This window comes from Lissotriton helveticus, chromosome 1_1 (assembly GCF_964261635.1).
Source record: "Lissotriton helveticus chromosome 1_1, aLisHel1.1, whole genome shotgun sequence".
Taxonomy (NCBI): Eukaryota; Metazoa; Chordata; class Amphibia; order Caudata; family Salamandridae; genus Lissotriton; species Lissotriton helveticus.
The window spans coordinates 1,557,349,232-1,557,368,473 of record NC_136057.1 but is presented as its reverse complement, the minus strand read 5'-3'; positions in this window follow the sequence as shown (position 1 = coordinate 1,557,368,473).

The window sequence follows — 19,242 nt, the reverse complement described above, 5'->3', positions numbered from 1 at the left end:
TCCATCTTGGCACTCTGTGACTGCCCAGCAGCCAAATTTATCAGCTTTAGAGCGGTTAAAAGTGTACCCTGAGCCCCTGGCTAATGTAGCAACCCCCATACCTGAGCCCGCTGTGATATTGCACAAACCAGTTTATACTCCAGTGTTCTTAGAATGTGTGTTTGTTAGCCCTCTATGTTGGTTTCCTGTAAGCAGACTACATTCGCGCCCATGGTTTGTAATCAAATTGCAACAATTTGCCTCTTTTTAATGTTGTTTAAGCCACAGATATTTGAAGATAGCACTCTTAACACCCCCATCTCGCAAGTTCAAGTGTCCCGAGTGTTTGCTCTGGATTATGCATAGCCCCTTTGCTACACCATAACCTGATATTTTCAACATACCAGTTTGCCTTGTAGAGCTTACTCTTACTCTTACTCAATATAACAATCTGTCTGCCCTTCCACCCTACCCACCCTCTCCCAAACCCGCCACCCACCACCACTTTTGGAGGTTACCTGGCCAGCACCAGGCCAGGGGTGTGACATCCATCAGGCAAAACCCCGTGAGCCCGCTGAGACTCCCCCACTGAGGAATGATCTTCTAATAAAAACACCAAAAACCTGACTTACAGACACCGACACAGGGTCTAATGCCAAGCAAATCACCAGGGAAAGAGGAAGAGGAAGGGGAAGAAAAGAAAAATTAATTAACAAAGGTGATAAGCCGGAGCCTGCTGCCTTATCTCCTTATCTCCGCGGAGGTTCTGCCTCCGATCTCGCCCGCACTACCTCCCGCCTCCCGCATTTCCCCGGGCACTGGCGGTGTACGCGCCCACGGACAGTCCCTTGCCGCTTGACTGTGCTTGACTGCCTTTCCGGGCAGGCGGCTGGAAAAAAAAACTGTGGTGGAAGGCGGCGGAAGGCAGTAGGGCAAACGGCAAGACAGGACAGTGAGCTGGAGGAGCTGGGGGTGTCAAGCGCGGGACGAAGAGCGCTGTGTGAGCTGTGTGCTGAATGTGAATGTGAATCTCAGCGGTGACAGGAGGCAGTGCCCTGCAACAGCTAGGTGGGAGCATCGGCTCACTAACAACTACCTGTGGCAGAGGAAGTGGGAGTGAGAGCCCCTAAGATGCTCCAGCGGTGCATTAGGACCTTAAGGACACTGAGATCACTGGGGAACACAGAACTCAGAGGTGAGCAGAGAGTAGAATCCTCCCAGGCATACTAAGGCTCAGAAGTCGATTTCTGTCAGGTCTGGGTCTGCGGAACATTTTTACCTTACGGTCTGCCCTCAGTGGAATTGCCTGCATCAGCGGGAGCCGGCGTGCTCCATTCCGGGTTTCCGCTCACCGTGTGCATTACGAGGACTTCTGCAGCGGGAGCGGGACTGCGAGGCCCACAGGTGATTGCGCCAGGCCATCGCGCACACCTGCTGCCTCTTCCCGCTCACTCCTCCTCCTCCTACTTAACCCCGCCCGTCAACGCGAACACGGGACGCGCGCGGGTGAAGCGCAGGCGAAGACCAGGCCAAGAGCGGGCCCGTTGTAGCCCGTTAGAGCCCACTGGAGACCGGACCGGCCCATCCCCCTTTGATCTGCAAGTACTTTTTGTATTCGTAGTACATTGGACAATTGAATACAAATGTCGGGACGGGAAACAAGGAGTTCTGTATCTAAGACTGGCACGCAATTAGTGGGGACTACGGACAACTTTATTGTGCGTGCTAGCTCACTTTTGAAGAATGAAATAACATCCTTGGAGCGTAGACTTTCTCAGGGAATCGTAAATTCTAAACGTTCTTCTCTGGGAAGTATAGCTAAAGCCCTCTCTCCAATTAGACAGGAACCTCCCCTGCATACTAATGTACAGATTACTCAAGCTAATGTTCCCTCAAAACTCGGGGATGATCTTATCGTCCCCGACCTACCTATCCCCCAACCCATGAAACTACCATGATCTCTACCCCACCTCCCTTTCCCATATTAGTAGAGGTAGGGGCCCAACCATCCCCGGTAGATGAAGCCCACAGGCAAGGAGCCATTAAAAAAAGGAAGCTTGGTCCCGAATTAGCTTGTGGGATAAAGTCAAAGTCAAAGGTTCCCAAAAAAGATTTACAACAACCTGTCAGAATGGGCAATATGAGTAAAAGGAGGGGCCCCCAAGCCCCTAAATCGCGGTTGGTGGCAGAGGAAGTTCACCAGCCGTCGCTTTCTGATAGTTTGTTAACTCTCTATAGCACCACAGGGGGGGGGTGAGGAATCAGGAGGGTGTAGGGATCTAACTTCACTGATGGAGTCCCTGATAGATCTCCTAGAAGCCAGATTAACTAGGATCGAGGATAGAATCAGCAACATCGTAGAATCTATAGGGGCTGCGCATGGCAATTTGAGGGAGGCTACAGTACGTCATGGGAACTCTGAAGATAGGTTGGGAAAAATTGAGGGGTTACTGCTAGAGTTACTTGGCTATGTTAAGGCTGATAAGGCACAGGAGGGCAATAGAAGTTTGGGTGGAACTTCTGGCCCCCCAGGGGCCCTTGTAGTGGGGGGGTCAGGAATCAATGCAAATGCTAATAATAACCCATTCTTACCACTTGACGCAGGTATCCCACAATCCCTTTCTGTTATTACCACAAGTTTACCCTTGGACGGTGGTAACATTCTTCCGGCACCAAACCCCTTCATTATACCGTCTCCTATTATTCCCCAAGATCCACCCCCTAACCAAAATAGGGGGAAGGCACCTGACTTGACACAGCCGTGCCAAGCACAGCGAGGGAAAGATGGAAGCGGAAGTAGGAAAGCAGCACACCTCCCCCCGGGGGCGGCCCCTTATGTAGTCGTCCTCAGTGGTGTACCAGAACTTGAGGAAGCCGCGAGGGAAAATCCAATTTCCTTAAAGAACAAGGTAATTAGTTGGTTTAATAAATATAGACCATTACCACTAGGGATGCACAACGAAATTATCCTTGCAAGGAGAGTTCCCTGGGTGGGTGAGACAACAAAAAGGGGTACCGGGGACTGTGTGCTGGTAAACTTTAGAGACCCAAGGACAGTAAGTTTAATTTGCAATTGGGAAGGTCAATCACCCACGACGTCTATTCAAGCGTTACCCTTGAGGGCATTCTATCCTGACAAACGTGAACAGTTTGAGGAAGGGGGGAATGAGGGCTGGTCTTGCGTTCACCCAAGAAGACAGTACCGAGCAGTTAGGCCGGGGCCCAACGGGGGAGCTTTTGGGAGGGGAAGCTGGAATCATCCTACCCCCAGATCCCCTTATTTCCAATTCACCCATCCCAACCGGTTCGGCTGTTTGGATGCAGTGGATTGACAGCTGATGGATTGTAGCGCTGGGGCAAAGCAAACATATGCTAGGGAATCATCTGTCGATAGTAGGAGTATCACATCACCTCCTCCAGTGGAGTATCAGGTAGACTGCGCACAGGAACGAGGCACAACTTCACCGAGAGTGGGTCAATCCATTCTTGGAGAAAGCAGGGATTTGGGGGGTCTAGTGCAATGGCAGGGCCAGGATGAAAGATCCGATAATAGCAATGTAATAGTGCTCCAAAACAGGAGTACCACTCCGAACCGGGAGGTGGTCCCAGGCTTGGTGTCCATTCTTTCGTGGAATGTAGCCGGCCTGTCAAACAAACGGGACTCGCCTGAATGGGAGTCATTCATTGAGTCTTTTGACATTTGCCTTTTACAAGAAACCTGGGCACGGGGTAGTAATTCCCGACCAGGCTTTGCAACATTCTCAGTACCAGCCAAATGGGGGGGGAAGGGACGCCCGTCAGGTGGGTTACTGATATGGGTTGCTACCCACTTAGGGTGTAGGGCTAGGGCAGTGCAAACGAATTCTGAGGATTTCCAGTGTGTTGTATTAGACTGGGCGTCTGGCCAATCATTATCGCTGGTTAATGTGTATTCACGACCAGTGGGGCTATCAAGGACCTCGGGTACAATAGAGGAGCTGGCGGTGTTTCTAGATTCCTCCTCTCACTGTTCGTCTTACTTAGTGGGAGGTGATTTTAATAATCAATTTGAGCCGCTGCCGACCTTTTTGGAGGGGGCTACAATCGATGAGGAAGATGCCTGGGGAATCCCACCCCTGGCAGGCCCTGTAGCAAAGGCATGGTCCCCACTGGCTGTGCAGATAACTTCCTTTACTCTGGCCAATTCACTGAGAGCCTGTAACGGGCGCATAAAAGGGGACATACCACCAAGGCCCACCTATAATAAACCAGGACAAGAGTCTCGTATAGATTATATGTTGGTGGAATCCAGGGACTGGGCGAAAGTTAAGGACTTTCAGGTACTTACCAGAACGCACAGCGACCACAATGCGTTGGCGCTCAGGTTTGAAGTACAGGGGGTAGCACCCGGGGAGCAGGAGTGTACTGCGAACTTAGCCCCAGATCTAATAGCAGCCAGTAATAGGCGGCGAATTAGATGGCCCAAAATAGTGGGGAATCATGATGATATCCAGAGACTGTACACTATACTGGTTCCAAGCCTAGAACAAGTGGATAAATTACTACCCGGGTTATCATCCCCGGAGGGACACAGAGCATTGGCAGATATCCATCAGGAGCTGGTCACGAACTTAGCTGAAGTTTTGAACCCTGTAGCGTAAACCAGGAAACCCAGGGGGATGCGCGCTTCATGGTTCAACGCTGAGTGTAGGAGAGCTAAGGCAGAACTCTTAAAGTCCCTTAAAGAGCGGGAAAGTCCAAGTAAGATTAGGATTAGGCGAGTAACATATAAAAATCTTATCCATAACGCCAAAATCGAATGGGACTTTGAAAACTGGTCAGATATGAGGAGCGCTCTCCAATGGAGGGACGCCCCTAAATTCTGGCAAATTGTCCAACATGTGTCAGCTGAACCTACCAAAGCGGTCGAGGCTAATATTGCACCGTCCGTTTGGGAAGAACATTTTGCTTCTCTCTATAGAGCGGCCGATGTGGATCATATGGTAACCATGGAAGTTCCTGAGGGTACAGATCCTGCCCTGGATGTAGCCCCTATGGGTATGTTTACACTGGGAGAGGTCAGCGCAGCAATTCTGGGTCTGTCAGCTGAAAAGGCCCCGGGGTTGGACAAACTTCCCGGGGACCTGTTCAAGCATGAGGTTGACATTTGGGCACCGTATCTCCAGGTGTTTTTTAACGCCATCCTTGAGGGTATGTCACCCCCCGCCACATGGCTGGGGGCTGAGATAGTCCCAATATTTAAGAAAGGGTGTCCATTGCTCCCAGTCAATTATAGGCCGATTAGTCTCCTGGATGTAACACAGAAATTGTTTTCCCGTCTGGTCCTTGACCGTTTACTGAAATGGGCCGAAGAAAATGAAATATTGAGCCCGTTCCAAGCCGGGTTTAGATCCGGGGTCTCTACAATTGACCAGGTCTTTCGCTTGGCACTTATTTTCTGGAAAACGGTACGGATGGAGGGTGGCAGCCTCTATACTGTATTTGTGGACCTGAGAGCTGCCTTTGATCTCGTCCCGCGCAGCAACTTGTGGAGGGTCTTAGGCAAAATGGGGGTTCGGCCAAGTCTTTTGAGGGTGATAATTCGTCTTCACACTGACAATTACGCCCGGGTTAGGTGTGGTAGGGTTGGGGGCCTTTCTGGTAAATTCCCCGTTGGCAGGGGGGTAAGACAGGGCTGTGTGCTTGCACCGACCCTGTTTTGCCTCTATGTCAACGGGGTAATTGACCATCTCAACAGGGTTGCAGACAGTGACGCCCCAAGGCTCGCTGGCAGCAGGGTGTCGGCGATTATGTTCGCAGACGACACCCTGCTGCTTCCTAAATCTCCAATGGGGATACAGCGCGTTCTTAACGGGTTTGTGGGATTTTGCAGTGAACATGGGCTGGAAATTAATACTGGAAAGACCAAGTATATGGTCTTTAACCCAGCTCCCAAATCCCGCTTTGTACCGTCCATTGGTCCGGACAAACTTGAAAGGGTTCGTACCTTTGAATACCTGGGGGTCACCTTGAATGAAAACTTAGCCTGGGGCCACCAACAAGAAAAAGCGCACCTCAAATTAGTGCAGTTTGCAGGCGGAATTTCAAAGATGATTGAGAAGAACAAGTCATCGATGAGACCTGTTGCCACACCTTTAGAGATCTATAAGATCCAGGCTAAAGGTGCGGCAACGTACGGTAGCGAACTGTGGGGACACCTACCCTGTAATGATCTGTTAAAGGTGGAGAACAAATTGATCAGGAGGCTTTTGTCACTCCCCCCGAGCACACCGTTGACCCCATTGAGGCTTGATATAGGCTTGAGACCAATAGATGAGGAATTATCTCTGAGACCATTGATGTTCTGGCGCAGGATCTGGGCAACTCCAGAACTAGTCAGTTATAGGGAGGCCTTGCAAGAGATCCTTTCCCTGCCCAAAGCAGGCAAAATTCCCTGGCTCAAGATTGTTAAATCGGGGTTGGAGAGCATTGGCCTACACACTGTATGGTCTAACCCCTTGGTCACCTGCCCAGTGCTCCCCAAGAAGCGATTGGCAAAAATCTACTATGATCACAAACTAGCGACTCTAGTGCAAAATAAAAATATGGGGTCCTGCACTGAGTCTTTTTTGCTTTTCAAAGATTGCTACCGGTTCGAACCAGTCCTAGACATTATTTACCCGCCCCTTATAAGGAAGCTTTATGTGCAGTGGAGGCACGGGTCACTACCGATCCGCGCCCTCACTAGCAAGTGGAGTAAGCCCACTGAGTGTAGCTGTCCTGGGTGTGGAGTGGATAGAGAGACAGATATTCACATTCTCTTTTTTGCCCAGCGTACAGTGGTGCTAGAAAGAAATGGATAGTACCACTGTGTAAAAACCTCGGCTTCTCTGAGTGCCTGGTGGCTTACAGGGTACTTAAAACTGATCTTGCTGAAAACATCGTCTTTGCTGTGGCAAATTATCTGGGCACTGTCTGGTACAGGAGGCGCTATTGTCTGAATGCAGCCCTCCGAAACTAGGAAGTAATCTTCTAAGAATGTCCCCAACTTGAGCATTTGATCGAAATAGTTTTAAATCTTTTAATTGTGGTAGTTCTAATATGTAATACCATTTTTTAATATTGTATGACTGTACTGTTTTGTATCTTTTATGATGAACAATCATCGAAATAAAGATTATGAAATGAAATGATAAGTAAAAATTAAGAGTAGGCAAAAAAGGAAAAAATACCCTATGACCCATCAGTTATAGCCTCTACTTCTTACATTCCAAACCACATTCTAACACAAGTATGTCGAGCCAGGGCATTTCTATTGCAAGATTACATATATTACTTATGTCCCAAAATTTCCTCTAGATACTTTTTAGCCTGTACCTCAGAAATAAAGCTACGAGTAGTCCCTTGGTGAACAATTTTTAGTCTGGCAGGATTTGGAAGGTACACCGTTGCCCCAAGCTTCTGAAAGGGATCAAAGAGCTGCCTCAGTCTCCACCTGCGCTCAGCTGTAGCGTGTGCAAAATCAGGCCTGGTAAAACAAATTATTCCATCAACGACCGCTTGCTTGTGGGTCTAGCCAGATCATAAAGAGCTTGCCAGAGCAGAAAATGTGGGCTATTAGTATGGGATCTTTGAATTTCCTTGTCCCAATTCCAGGATTGTAGTTCAGCGAATGAGCCTTTAAGAAGCATGATCATGAATTTCCTGCAATCATCTTTCTCGGCACCTTCTGGAATCCCTAGGAAGCGGAAGTTGTTACGTCTCTGCCGGTTTTCCTGCTCCCCCAGCTTCCACATGACGTCCTTAACCACCCCCTTGTGCGCATCAGTATTAGCTTTGAGCGAGCTAACATCCTTATCTAGTTGTTCCGTTCTTTCTTCCACTGAAGCCATTCGATCTACAATTTCGGCGCAAGTTTTTCCCACTTTCCTGACTGCCCCTTGCAACTTCTTTGCTGCCAGGCAGGATCTGCGACTATCGGCTTTGACTTCTGCCTGAAAGCTCTTGATAGACTGCAAAATGTCTGTTAAAGGTGGTTCACTTTTTTGATCACCTAGTGACCCCATTTGATCAGTGCCAGTGCTAGTGATTGTTTGATTGCCCCCAGAGGCACCTGTGGTGTTAGAAAAAATTGTGAGCAATGTTTCATTGTAATCCCATTTCAAATCTGCGGTGTCCTCTTTGTCAGATACGTCAAAATTATTTTTATGGCGGTCCCTGCTTTTCTTCTTTTGTAGTTCTTTAGAGACATGCTTATGTTTCTATAGGTCGGTATTAGAGCTGCTATACCACTTGCCTTCCTCCTTTCCACTTGACAAAGAAATGCTAATGTCTGACATCTCAGAATCCTCTGTAAGAGAGTAGAATTGGTCCTCATTGTGATACAGGGGGCTTGTGATGATAGTGCAGCATTCAAGCACTCTTCCTCCCGAATATTTGGCCTGCCTCTTCGGATAGTGCTATTGTTTTTGTGACTGTCTATGCTACGCACGGGAGCGCTTTCTAGCTGAACAGAAACGACCAAGCCAGCTTTTTTTTGTCTTGGACTGTTGGGAAGAGGGTATCTGGGAGCTGCAGATCGCTCGGTACAACCGGTGAGGAGTAATCTATTAATTCGCCTTCTATCTGTACAGGCACAGGTATTGTTACTCCAGGGGATTCCCCCCCGCTAACAGCACTGACGCTACTGGTAATCAATGGCTGAGAACATTCAATTTCTTTATTTAAGCGAGCGGGGGCTTTTTTTGTAATAGAGGTGTTTGCTATGTCGTTTTCCCCGGGGGTCTTATCAGCGCATTCCCTCTTTTCTCCTTTCCCTCCCCCACGTTTGCCTTTCATCACCAGGGAGTCCTGTTTTTTTTGGCGTGAAGCTGTCAAAGTTACGCTGACCTGCGAGGATGCCGGGACATTTTTGCCTTTTGCTATGCGTGCCCCTTTGCCAGTCATTCTTACTTGTCTCTTCTTGGAACTGATGTGAAGCTGTGCAGGCGGGTGCGCCGGCTCTCGAAGAAATTCCGTAGTGGCCACAGCGCGGTTGTAGAAGCTGACAGTTTCTCGGAGAGGGAGCGCGCCCCTGCACCTAGCTGTGCTCCTGCAATTCCGACGTCCTGCTTGAGGCTCACGTAGGCCAGAGTGAATCCGGGAGGTCAGAACCCGGCTGACATCCTCGAAGCAGGGAGGATGCTTGCATTCGAACCACAGCAAACAAGTAAGAGAGATAGAAAAACTTTTTTTTCTGCTGCATTCCCTGGTCCTGTTTTTGTTTAGGAGATTATAGAACTTCAGCCTTGTCATGAAGCTTTTTTCAAAAGTGAGTTTGGTCAGATTGTCGGGGGATGCTCAGCGGAGCATATCAGCGGCGATGTTAGACGGACGCCCTCTTGCCTCCAGATACGTAGCGACATATTTGAGAGACTTCTGCTTATTTCAGAGGAGAAGGAGCATCTTAGAACGAGCTCCATAGCTTTAAGCTATCAGACCCATTTGACGTGAGTACTTCTTAGGAAGTCAACACGTGCTCACACCTTTTCGGATAGGATATCAGGGAAATAGGTACCTTTATACTCTGATATTGAGGTTTGTTTATATTCAATTCTTTTTGGCCTTATAATAAATCCACAAAACTGGCATTCAGAGTCTGTGGTCCTTTAAAAGCATGACTAAATTGGAAGTATACTCTTGAATTGTTTTACTCCCCTCAACACTTTTAGCAGACTATTAAAGACCATCTGCCTTGAATTTAGTAGGGAAGGCAAGGAGTAAAATTTTGCGTAATCATCTCCAACGTGACTCATGGGCAGTGTGTTGCATGCTGCTATCGCCTGGAGAAGTGCCGCTGACTGAAGGGAAGGTTATTCCTTTTTGGCTTGGGGTGTGGCGGACAGGGCTTCGGGAAGCCTGCATCCTCCTGTGACACCTGCAGCCCTATTTGAAATTGTTACAATGTTGCTGCTTTCCCTATCCAAAGAAGGATCTAGAAGCTTGTGACCGTGATACTGGCAGCGCCTTTCCCTGCGGGCAGTTTCTGTCTCCTAAATCTTCTGCAATAGCCGTCTGTGTAAAAGTGGGGCACCTGTTTTATGATTTTCTTCATTAGTTACTGCCTTTGGGATGACTTCACCAGTCCCATAAGCACTTCAGAGCAAGCTTTATTTCTGAAAGCAATTTCTGGTGTGCTGACGGTTGCATTTAGGTGTGTGCGTGTTGGGTGGTGGGTAGCATTTTTATGGGGGGTCTGGTCCCTCCAAATCCTTCTGCGGATATGACCCAGACAAATGAAGCGAATGCTTGCCAAGTGAGCAAATGAAGGAAAGAATAATACAAGACATACCTGTGGTCGGCGGGTTTAGGTGGTGACAGTAATTAAGCGAAGCTTTTAAATGAATGAATGATTTATTTTGCACACTTTGCTGAGGCCAATCAAAAAACATACACCCGTGATAAAAACAAATATAAATAATTAGATTTATCATAGGAAAAATGCTTATTGCAAACTGCAATTTATAGGTCAGCAAATAATGAAAGCTCATTTCCAGCAAGCAGGTTGCTATGACACTGTTTATTAATGGAGATTTTTTACATTTTCCAGATGCATCTTTCAATAACTTATTCATTCCAGAAGTTATGCTTTGTATTCTGGGACTTCTTGTCCGGTTTATTCCAATATATATTCAAGACTGAAAGCTCCGGAATGCAAAGCAAAACCTATATTGATGAACTTCTCACAAATGGACCTAAAAATATCGAGAGCTCTGATTAATGCAATAATCGAAGGATAGTCACAAAACCCGAACACAAGTTCTCACCCATTTTTTGTAGGAGGTCAAACACTTTAAACGTACAATGTGAACTCACATTTATGTCTAGGTTTTCTAAGGTACAAAACTACTCCGGTCATGGAATAAGAGTTTCTAATGAGATGAAATGTCATTTAAGTAGAACTGGCCCAAATAAAAGAAAAGGGCTGTGCTGCGATATGGAGAGCAGCCATTTTACATCACACATGAGAGCGTGCTCTGCCCAAATCCAGTTTTACCTAGTACTTGGGACTATGGCAATAAGACTTTGTAGAAATTGTATTTAACCCTCGCCATGCACTGACATTTGCATCTGAAGGGACATTGGTGTGCTTCAATCGTGCGTCGACACTGAGGTCACTTGACATTTCTATATATGCTTGCCTTTGGTTCGGACTCCTGACCTGGAAATAGATGTTGATGCAGGACCCATCATCAATGACCACCCACACTGACAGTGCGTAACCGTCGTAGGATGGGACTCACGGCTATTTATTAGGGCAGCCACGACACGTCACATCTTAGCTGCACCACCAATACACAGCATTGAGGGATCTTCACATGACTCCCCTTCTCATCTGCTACTCCCTTCACTCCAGGTGTAGCGTCTACAACATAACATACCTCTCCTCCTTTAATTGAAACAGTACATGAAATAAACATGGGAGATAATTAGTGTCCCCGGTGGCACACTTAGGCTTTTACATTCCTACCATGAAGTCTCACAGCCTTCTCGACCGAGCCAGGTTGTCTCTTAGCAGATAATGAGATGTACCGTTCCTGAGGCTTGATGGCATGCTGTCCTCTTCCATGGGACCCTCGGGCACTGGCTCTGCCTGAGACTCCGTTGACCTGTGAGATCCCATCCAGTCATCTGGTAGCCTTCTGTCATCACCAGTTTCAGCCTCGGGGTTGTTTGCCTCTGGGTGATGGCCAGGTGGGCACCATTTTAAGAACAAGACATTTCTGGTGAGTGTCTCACCCCTTCTCATAGCTCTGATCATGGTCCCTTGGTGGCGTAAAACCTAATAAGACTCTGGTTCAAAGGGCAGACTGAATTTGGTCCCGAGTGCTGGTCCTTCGCTAGTACAGTATCACTTATGGTGATGAGAGATCTTTTGGCATGCAGACGCCTGCTCCAGTCATGGTTTCTTTGGCATTGGTGTTTCACTGTTTGCTGGGTGTCAATGTGTTCTGGGACCCAAATGGGATGGTGTGGAATGATGTTTCTAGTCACCAGACTCAACAAGAATGGCATGGGGTCACCCCCGTAGTGGTGTAGGGCAATTGTCTGTAGTCTCGCATGAACAAATAGATTTCCTCCTTGAGCAACTGTTGGGGACCCATCACACCATGAGCTGAGGCAGGGGACTACAGCCCCCAGGCTCCACTGCTTCATTCTTGGTGCTAGGAGGCGCATAAAAGCACCTGCGAGGCTCCGTTGCGCGGGAGACATCACTCGACGAGCTGGGGCAGGAGACTACAGCCCCCAGACTCCACTGCATCAGTGTTGGCACCAGGAGGCACATAATAAGCCCCAGCGGGGCTCCGCTGGGTGGGACCCATCACTCCACGAGCAGGGTCAGGACATTACAGCACCTAGGCACCGCCGCTTCATTGTTGGTGCCACGAGGTGCATAAAAGCACCCGCCAGGCCTCGTTGAGCGTGACGCACCCGGGCAAAGGACACGTGAGGCCCCGCTGAGCGGAACCCATCGCTCCACGAGCCGGAGCAAGAGACTACAGCCCCCAGGCGCCACCGCTTCATTGTTGGCACCAGGAGGCACATAATAAGCCCCAGCGGGGCTCCGCTGGGTGGGACCCATCACTCCACGAGCAGGGTCAGGACATTACAGCACCTAGGCACCGCCGCTTCATTGTTGGTGCCACGAGGTGCATAAAAGCACCCGCCAGGCCTCGTTGAGCGTGACGCACCCGGGCAAAGCCCGGGCCAAAGCCGGGCCCATCCTTGCCTGTCATTGCCAGGAAGAAGCAGGACAAGACCATCCCCTTTACGCTTCTTTCTTCCACGGACCCTGGGACTCAGCCGCCATCCCACGAGGTACTGCAATTTTATTTTCTTGTTTTGGTTGGGCTGGGTCTATAGCCCCCAGACCCTAACTATACCCTAGCGATTCCACAATGTGCCTTCTTGCAACTCACCACCCCCGGCGCAAGGACTGTTGGACATTTCTTGGGTGCCTTGGTATTGTTTTTATTCTTCTTCCAGTTTCGTGTTATTCTTATTATTTGAAGACAGTGATAGTCAGCAGGTCTAGAATTCTGGGGGTCTCTTGCACTGTGGACTATTGCTTGTGGCCAGTGACGTGCACATATAAGATCAGCTCCCTTCTAGCGCTCATTTTTGGACTGGGTAACAAAAAGTAATGGGGAAAAGGAAAACAGTGGAGGGCATGGGAGGTGGGGCGGCTGGGAAGGGAAAAAAAAGAAATTGACGAAATACCCAGGTAGCTACTATGTTTTAGACCGCATTGACTCCCTGTTAGAGGAATGCGAGGGCATTCTAGACACTGAACCAGTAACACTAGCGCTAGAAGTGTGCCGGTCATCCCAGACATGTTTAAAAGATGTGGAAACATGAGTGCCACCCACAGAGTGCAGGGAGCTGCAACACACATTTCAAGAATCCACCCAACCCCTATCGACACCCACCTCTCGAACAAGCCTGTCCCAGTACTCCCATGTAGAAACAGGTTCACCCCCATCCTAGATCTAGCAGAGAACCAGAAGGGCGATGACACCCACCAGTCCAGCACCAAATTCCCACAGTTGGGACCATCTAAGGGCAGAAGTGGGGGCAATGAGATCCATGATTGAAGGCCTCACAGGGCTACTGAAGCAATTACTGGAGAGCAAACCACGACCTCTTCCCCTCACTGAGCCTACCTTAGAGCTGACAATCAATCTTGACATTTTCCTCCAAACCCACATCCGACCTGCATGCTAAAAAAAGGCCTCCCCATTACATAGATGCCCTTGAGCTCAGCCCTGTGCCAACTCTCATATCCATGTGTTATTCGTAAATAATGTCCTCAAAGTAAACCCCCCCCAAATATTGTGGCAGGAAGGGATGACTACAACCACTCTGGGGCAACAAGCAACATCTTGCATGGGGGCAGCCAGAACATGTGAAGACAGGATACAGGCACTTCCCTAAACTCCCCCTCTACCGCTGCCTGTCCTGAAAATGTATATGGCAAACGTCCCCAAACTGGGAGGTAGGAAGGGGTTAGAGGGAGAAGACTCACTGACTAACAAAGTGATCCACTGGATCCGCCATGTTAGAGGATGTCGCTCTGTGATCCATGACGATATTGTAAGGGCAAGAAGATACACAGCCCCTGACCAGCTTACTGATTGTATCGAACTAACCCTTAAAGGAGACAGGCGAGCTGAAAACCGTTTTGTCCTAGAACTCCGAAGCTGCCCCCATACCCATCTCTCATACAATTCAAATGCTACATCCCTCTAGCCGGGTTCAGCACTGACCTCCCCCCACCATCGATGTGACAACTTGCAGTTCACACCTGGGGGCCAATGACTTACTCCTGGGGAATGACCGTCAGCAGGACAGGCTCCCTCTTATTCATTCCATAAAACCTTTTGCTAGTGCCAGCCAAGAGGGCACCCAGCTCTGAAATCAAAAGAGGGAGACAGACAGGATTCAAGAATCAAAAGGGCGTGGTCTAGTGAATAACTATAGGGAGTAGTTTCAGGCATGATCACACGCCCAGTAGAAACAACCCAGGCCCCCACTGGTTCCTCCTCAGAAATCCAGAGTATTATACTCTACCCTAGCCTGGAATACAATTGCAAGCTTAACATAGTATCCTGGAATGTGGCAGGGCTAAGCAGCAAACTGTCCCTTCCTCACTGGAACAAACTAATAGAAGGATTCGATATATGCATCTTCCAGGAGACCTGGAGCCTTGCCACCCTATACAAGCCAGGGATTACCTGTTACTGCTCCCCAGCAACCACCAAGGGAATAGGCCTACCAGCAGGGGGATTGATAATATGGGTTAGGATCACATTAGGTGGCCAAATTAACATTCTTGTCACTGGTAGCCCAGATATTCTGGGGATCCGCATCGAGTGCCCCCTGGGGAAACCCATTGAGGTATTTAACATATATGTGAGGGGGACTAGAGGGGGCAGACTTTCTACTACACTTACGCAATTGGGGGAGCTACTGGTCAAGAACCCCCCACAATCAAGACTAATAATAGAGGGCGACTTCAATACCACATTCTAACCCTTAGATCTCCCCCCAGTTAAGAAATGGATGCAGTGCGCGCTCCAGGTATACAAAATAATCCTAGAGTACGGATTAAGGGTTGCAAATGGGAGAAAGCCATCTGACAGTCTGGGTGTGAATACCTTCAATAGGATAAGTAGCCCATCTTGTATTGACTACATTCTTCTAGATCTTAGGCTCTGGAGATGTGTGGTCGACAAGACTGTGGGTTTCATATCTGATACTGACCATAATCCACTTTGTTTAAGTATGAAGCCACTTTGGGGCGGCCATCCTATCAGAAAACACTCCCAGGACATTCCCAAGGTAGTCATTCCATCCAATGACTGCCACAGACTGAAATGGCGGAAGGTAGCCTTACGTGAACATAAGATCATGGGCTTACAGCAACAACTGGTGGCAGGCACAGTCGAAATACAGTCCCTCGCCCAAAGTGCAGGAGGAATTGCAGAGGTGGATTCTGCCCACTCCCACCTCTTCGATAGAATAAGCACCTACTTCACTGCACCGGAAGTAATTTAAGGGCTAGCTAATCAAAGGGGGCCCCATCTTCTTGGTACACAAAGGACTGCAGAACATCTAAAACTACCCCTGGCCATTGAATCAAAAGACACTGGCCAAATTAGAACTTCTTGAAGGCGTTATAAGGCAATCTTACACCATGCTAAAAGGGCGTGGGATGAGTCTCGCTGGCAGCAACTCAAGGAAGCTTGTGCCAACAAAGATTCTAGATCATTCTGGGCCCTATTTACTTGGGGTGACGGAATAGGGGCACAACCCCCCCAACCACTTCGCAGCCCAAACCTGGTATGAACACTTCAAAAAGCTCTATTTTGATGCTAATCCGCACCAGATGGACAATGTTGTCTGCCCTATTCAGTCCTCGGGAGGGAACTTCTTCACCTTGAGTGAAATTGAGAGTGCCATCTGCGGAATAGTACCATCTTAAAGCTCCAGGGCCAGATGGCATCCAGGGGGATCTCTTCCTCTCTGATATTGCCAATTGTTATAGCTATAATATACCCTTCGCTAATGCCATATCGAGTGGCGCTCCAGTCCCAAGGTCCTGGAAGGGGGCAGAGGTGGTTCCTATTTTCAAAAAAGGGGCTAGAGTAGAGCTCTGCAACTACAGGCCTATTAGCCTTATAGACGTGCTACAAAAAGTTTTCATCAAAGCTCTTCTCTCTAAGATCCAGGCATGGGCAGAAGACAATGCAATCCTATCAAAATTCTAAGCCGGTTTTAGGGAAAAGGCAGGGACTATTGACCAGGTATTTTTCCTCCTGCTTCTTTATTGGAAAATTGTAGTGATCTGTCAGGGCAGCCTATGCTTAGCCTTTATTGATTTAAAGACCGCCTTTGACTTAGTTCCTAGGCAGAGGCTATGGCATGTGCTCAAAGATATGGGTATACCACCACGCATCCTTAATTTGGTTGCCCGCCTGCACGTAAAATATTTTGCCCGGATAAGATAGGGTTCGCGGGGCAGCTCACAGACCATATTCATGTTAGTAAGGGAGTCCACCAAGGCTGCGTCCTGGCACACACACTTTCTCCCAGTACTTGAATGGAGTGATAAGATTTTTAGCACAAGAGCCTACCGATGCTCCATTTCAAGGTGGGGAAAAGGTAGTAACCCTTTTATTTGCAGATTACACCCTGCTGGTGTCTGAAACCCAGGTGGGGTTACAGCTACTATTAAACAGATTCAAACTTTTTTGTGATACTAGGGGCTTGGTAATAAAAATATCAAAGACCATATATATGGATTTTAATACCCATAAGTCATACAAAGGCAAACCGACTCTGGGAGGGGGCCTCCTGGAAAGGGTCAGCACTTTTGACTATGTAGGAGTTAGACTATCCAGGACAATGTCCTGGAAGCCCCATCTCACAAAGATGGTACTGAGTCATAAGCGCCTCACAGGGGCACTAGGGAAACAACATCGCCCCTCCCAAAAAAGAACTATTGCCGCCTCTCTGTCGGTTTATGAAGTTAAAGCAGTTAGCTCTGCCCTGTATGGGGCAGAGCTATGGGGTTTTGACAATATAATTGAGCTCAGTAGATGAGAGCATAAATTCCTAAGGAATTTTGTGATGTTGCCTCAAAGTACACCACTTTTCCCCTTAATGCCTGACATGGGACATCACCTCATAAGAGACATTGCTAAGCTTCATCCTTTGCTGTTTTGGGCCAGAATCCAGAGTCCTCCGGAACTACTGTCTTATGCTGAAGCCCTGACAGAGGTTATTCATTTGGATACCAGAAATAAGGTGGGGTGGATAAGAAACAGAAGTAAGCCTGTGGTCGATGTAGGGCTACGAGAATGGTGGGAAAATCAGACTCAGCCCTGCTTCTTAAAGCTACAGTAAAACAACACTACTAGAACTGGGTAGCGCAACAACCTACTACCAGGTCTCCTTTGCTTCTACTTTGGACACTCAGTCCTACCCGTCCCTAGCCGGCCTCCTAATAAACTGCCGGTCAGCTGTAAAGCATGCATCTGATGTCGCCGACCTCATCCTTAGTTATAAATCAGACCTTGCGATCTTGACTGAATCTTGGCTCAAAGATTCCTCATCACCCTACCTTGACCTCTTAGTCCCGCTCAACTATAGTATCGTAAGGATGGACAGGCATCCAAAGAAAAAAGGGGGTGGCATTGCCTGTATCTACCGCTCCAACCTCCTTGTTACGGAACTACCGGTGGACCCCACGGACTCCTGCAAATACCTCACACTCGCCATCTCCAACAACACCTCACAGCTGTGCAAACTTCATATCTTTTACCACTCCCCTGTCAATAACGACACCTTTACGGACCTCCTCATGGAAATCCTCACAGACAAGGTGTCCCCAAACTCTAACGACATTTTCCTTGGCGACTTTAACTTGCACTGGAACGATCCCAAGGACCCTCAGGTCAATGCCATCAGAGACCTCTTGGTAGATCAAGCCCTTACCCAAGCCTGCTCCCTCCCTACTCATTCGAAAGGTGCCATCCTTGACTGGATCATTGCTAAGGAATCAGCGGTCAAACTTATCTCCATTGATCCTTGTGATTGATCTGATCACCACGCTATCACTTTCCTCCTGCCCAGCACCCACAAATCATGGACACCCCAACCCATGATTCCCAAACGAAGGGTTAGGGACGCCAAGAACCTCGACCACATGAAACTGGCAGCGCGTTGTGAGTCTGACCTCCCCCTCTCCACCATATCCGACATACTTGATGACCTGGCACCGCTAAACGTGAAAATAACCCAGATCAAAGACAGAAATACCTGTTTCAGTGTAGCCCTCAACAAGAAGAGGAGATCCCTGCGACAGTCTGAACGAATCTGGAAACAACACCCATCTGCAGCACATCTAAAACTCCTTCGACAGGCCATAAATGCTTACAATAAGAACATCCTCAACTCTAAAAAGCAATTCTTCAGAACTGAACTGGAGAACACCAAAAATCGACCCCGAAAGCTCTTTGACTTGGTCAAACACCAATCCAACTGTCAAGGCCTGAACCTGGTACAGGCGGGATTCCACAGGAGCGAAGATGAAGGCTCCCCACACTTCCAGTAAATAACACCTGGAGGGCTACCAGAAACTCACTCATAGATAATTGTTCCCTAAAAGTGTGGGGAATAAACCATAGAGTGACCACCACTCTTCCCCAGATGATGTGGGTGGAAATTCTGTAGTGAGATGGCTAGAGACGGTGTACACTGCAAATAAAGGATGTCTCAATTGAATAATGAGCAATCAGTACAAAGAGACATTACAGACATTAATGCATAGTATGTTCAGTACTCAACTCACACAATTATGTTCCCAAGCTTCCTTGAATGTCAACAGCAGAAACCTCCCCTTGGATAAGGGCCTTTTTGCTTGAAGAGGAAGTCTTCACGTAGCAACAGTACAGGATCTTAATGAGGAGACAGTGGGCGGGAACACACTCATTCAGACATTCACTCAGAGTCAATGTTGGGAAGTAGCAGGTGAAAAACAAAATAATAGGGAATTGTAGAAGGGAAAAAGGCTTGATGATCATGTGATCAGGCAATGGAAAGATTGAAGCATGAGATGTTTGGTCAGGTTTTGGGGGAAGGAGAGCAGAACAATATCTCCTATAAGGAATGAGTTGCGCCGTCCGATTCCAAGACGAATAGGGAGCAGTACAGCCACACACTCAAAATTAAAAGAGAGCA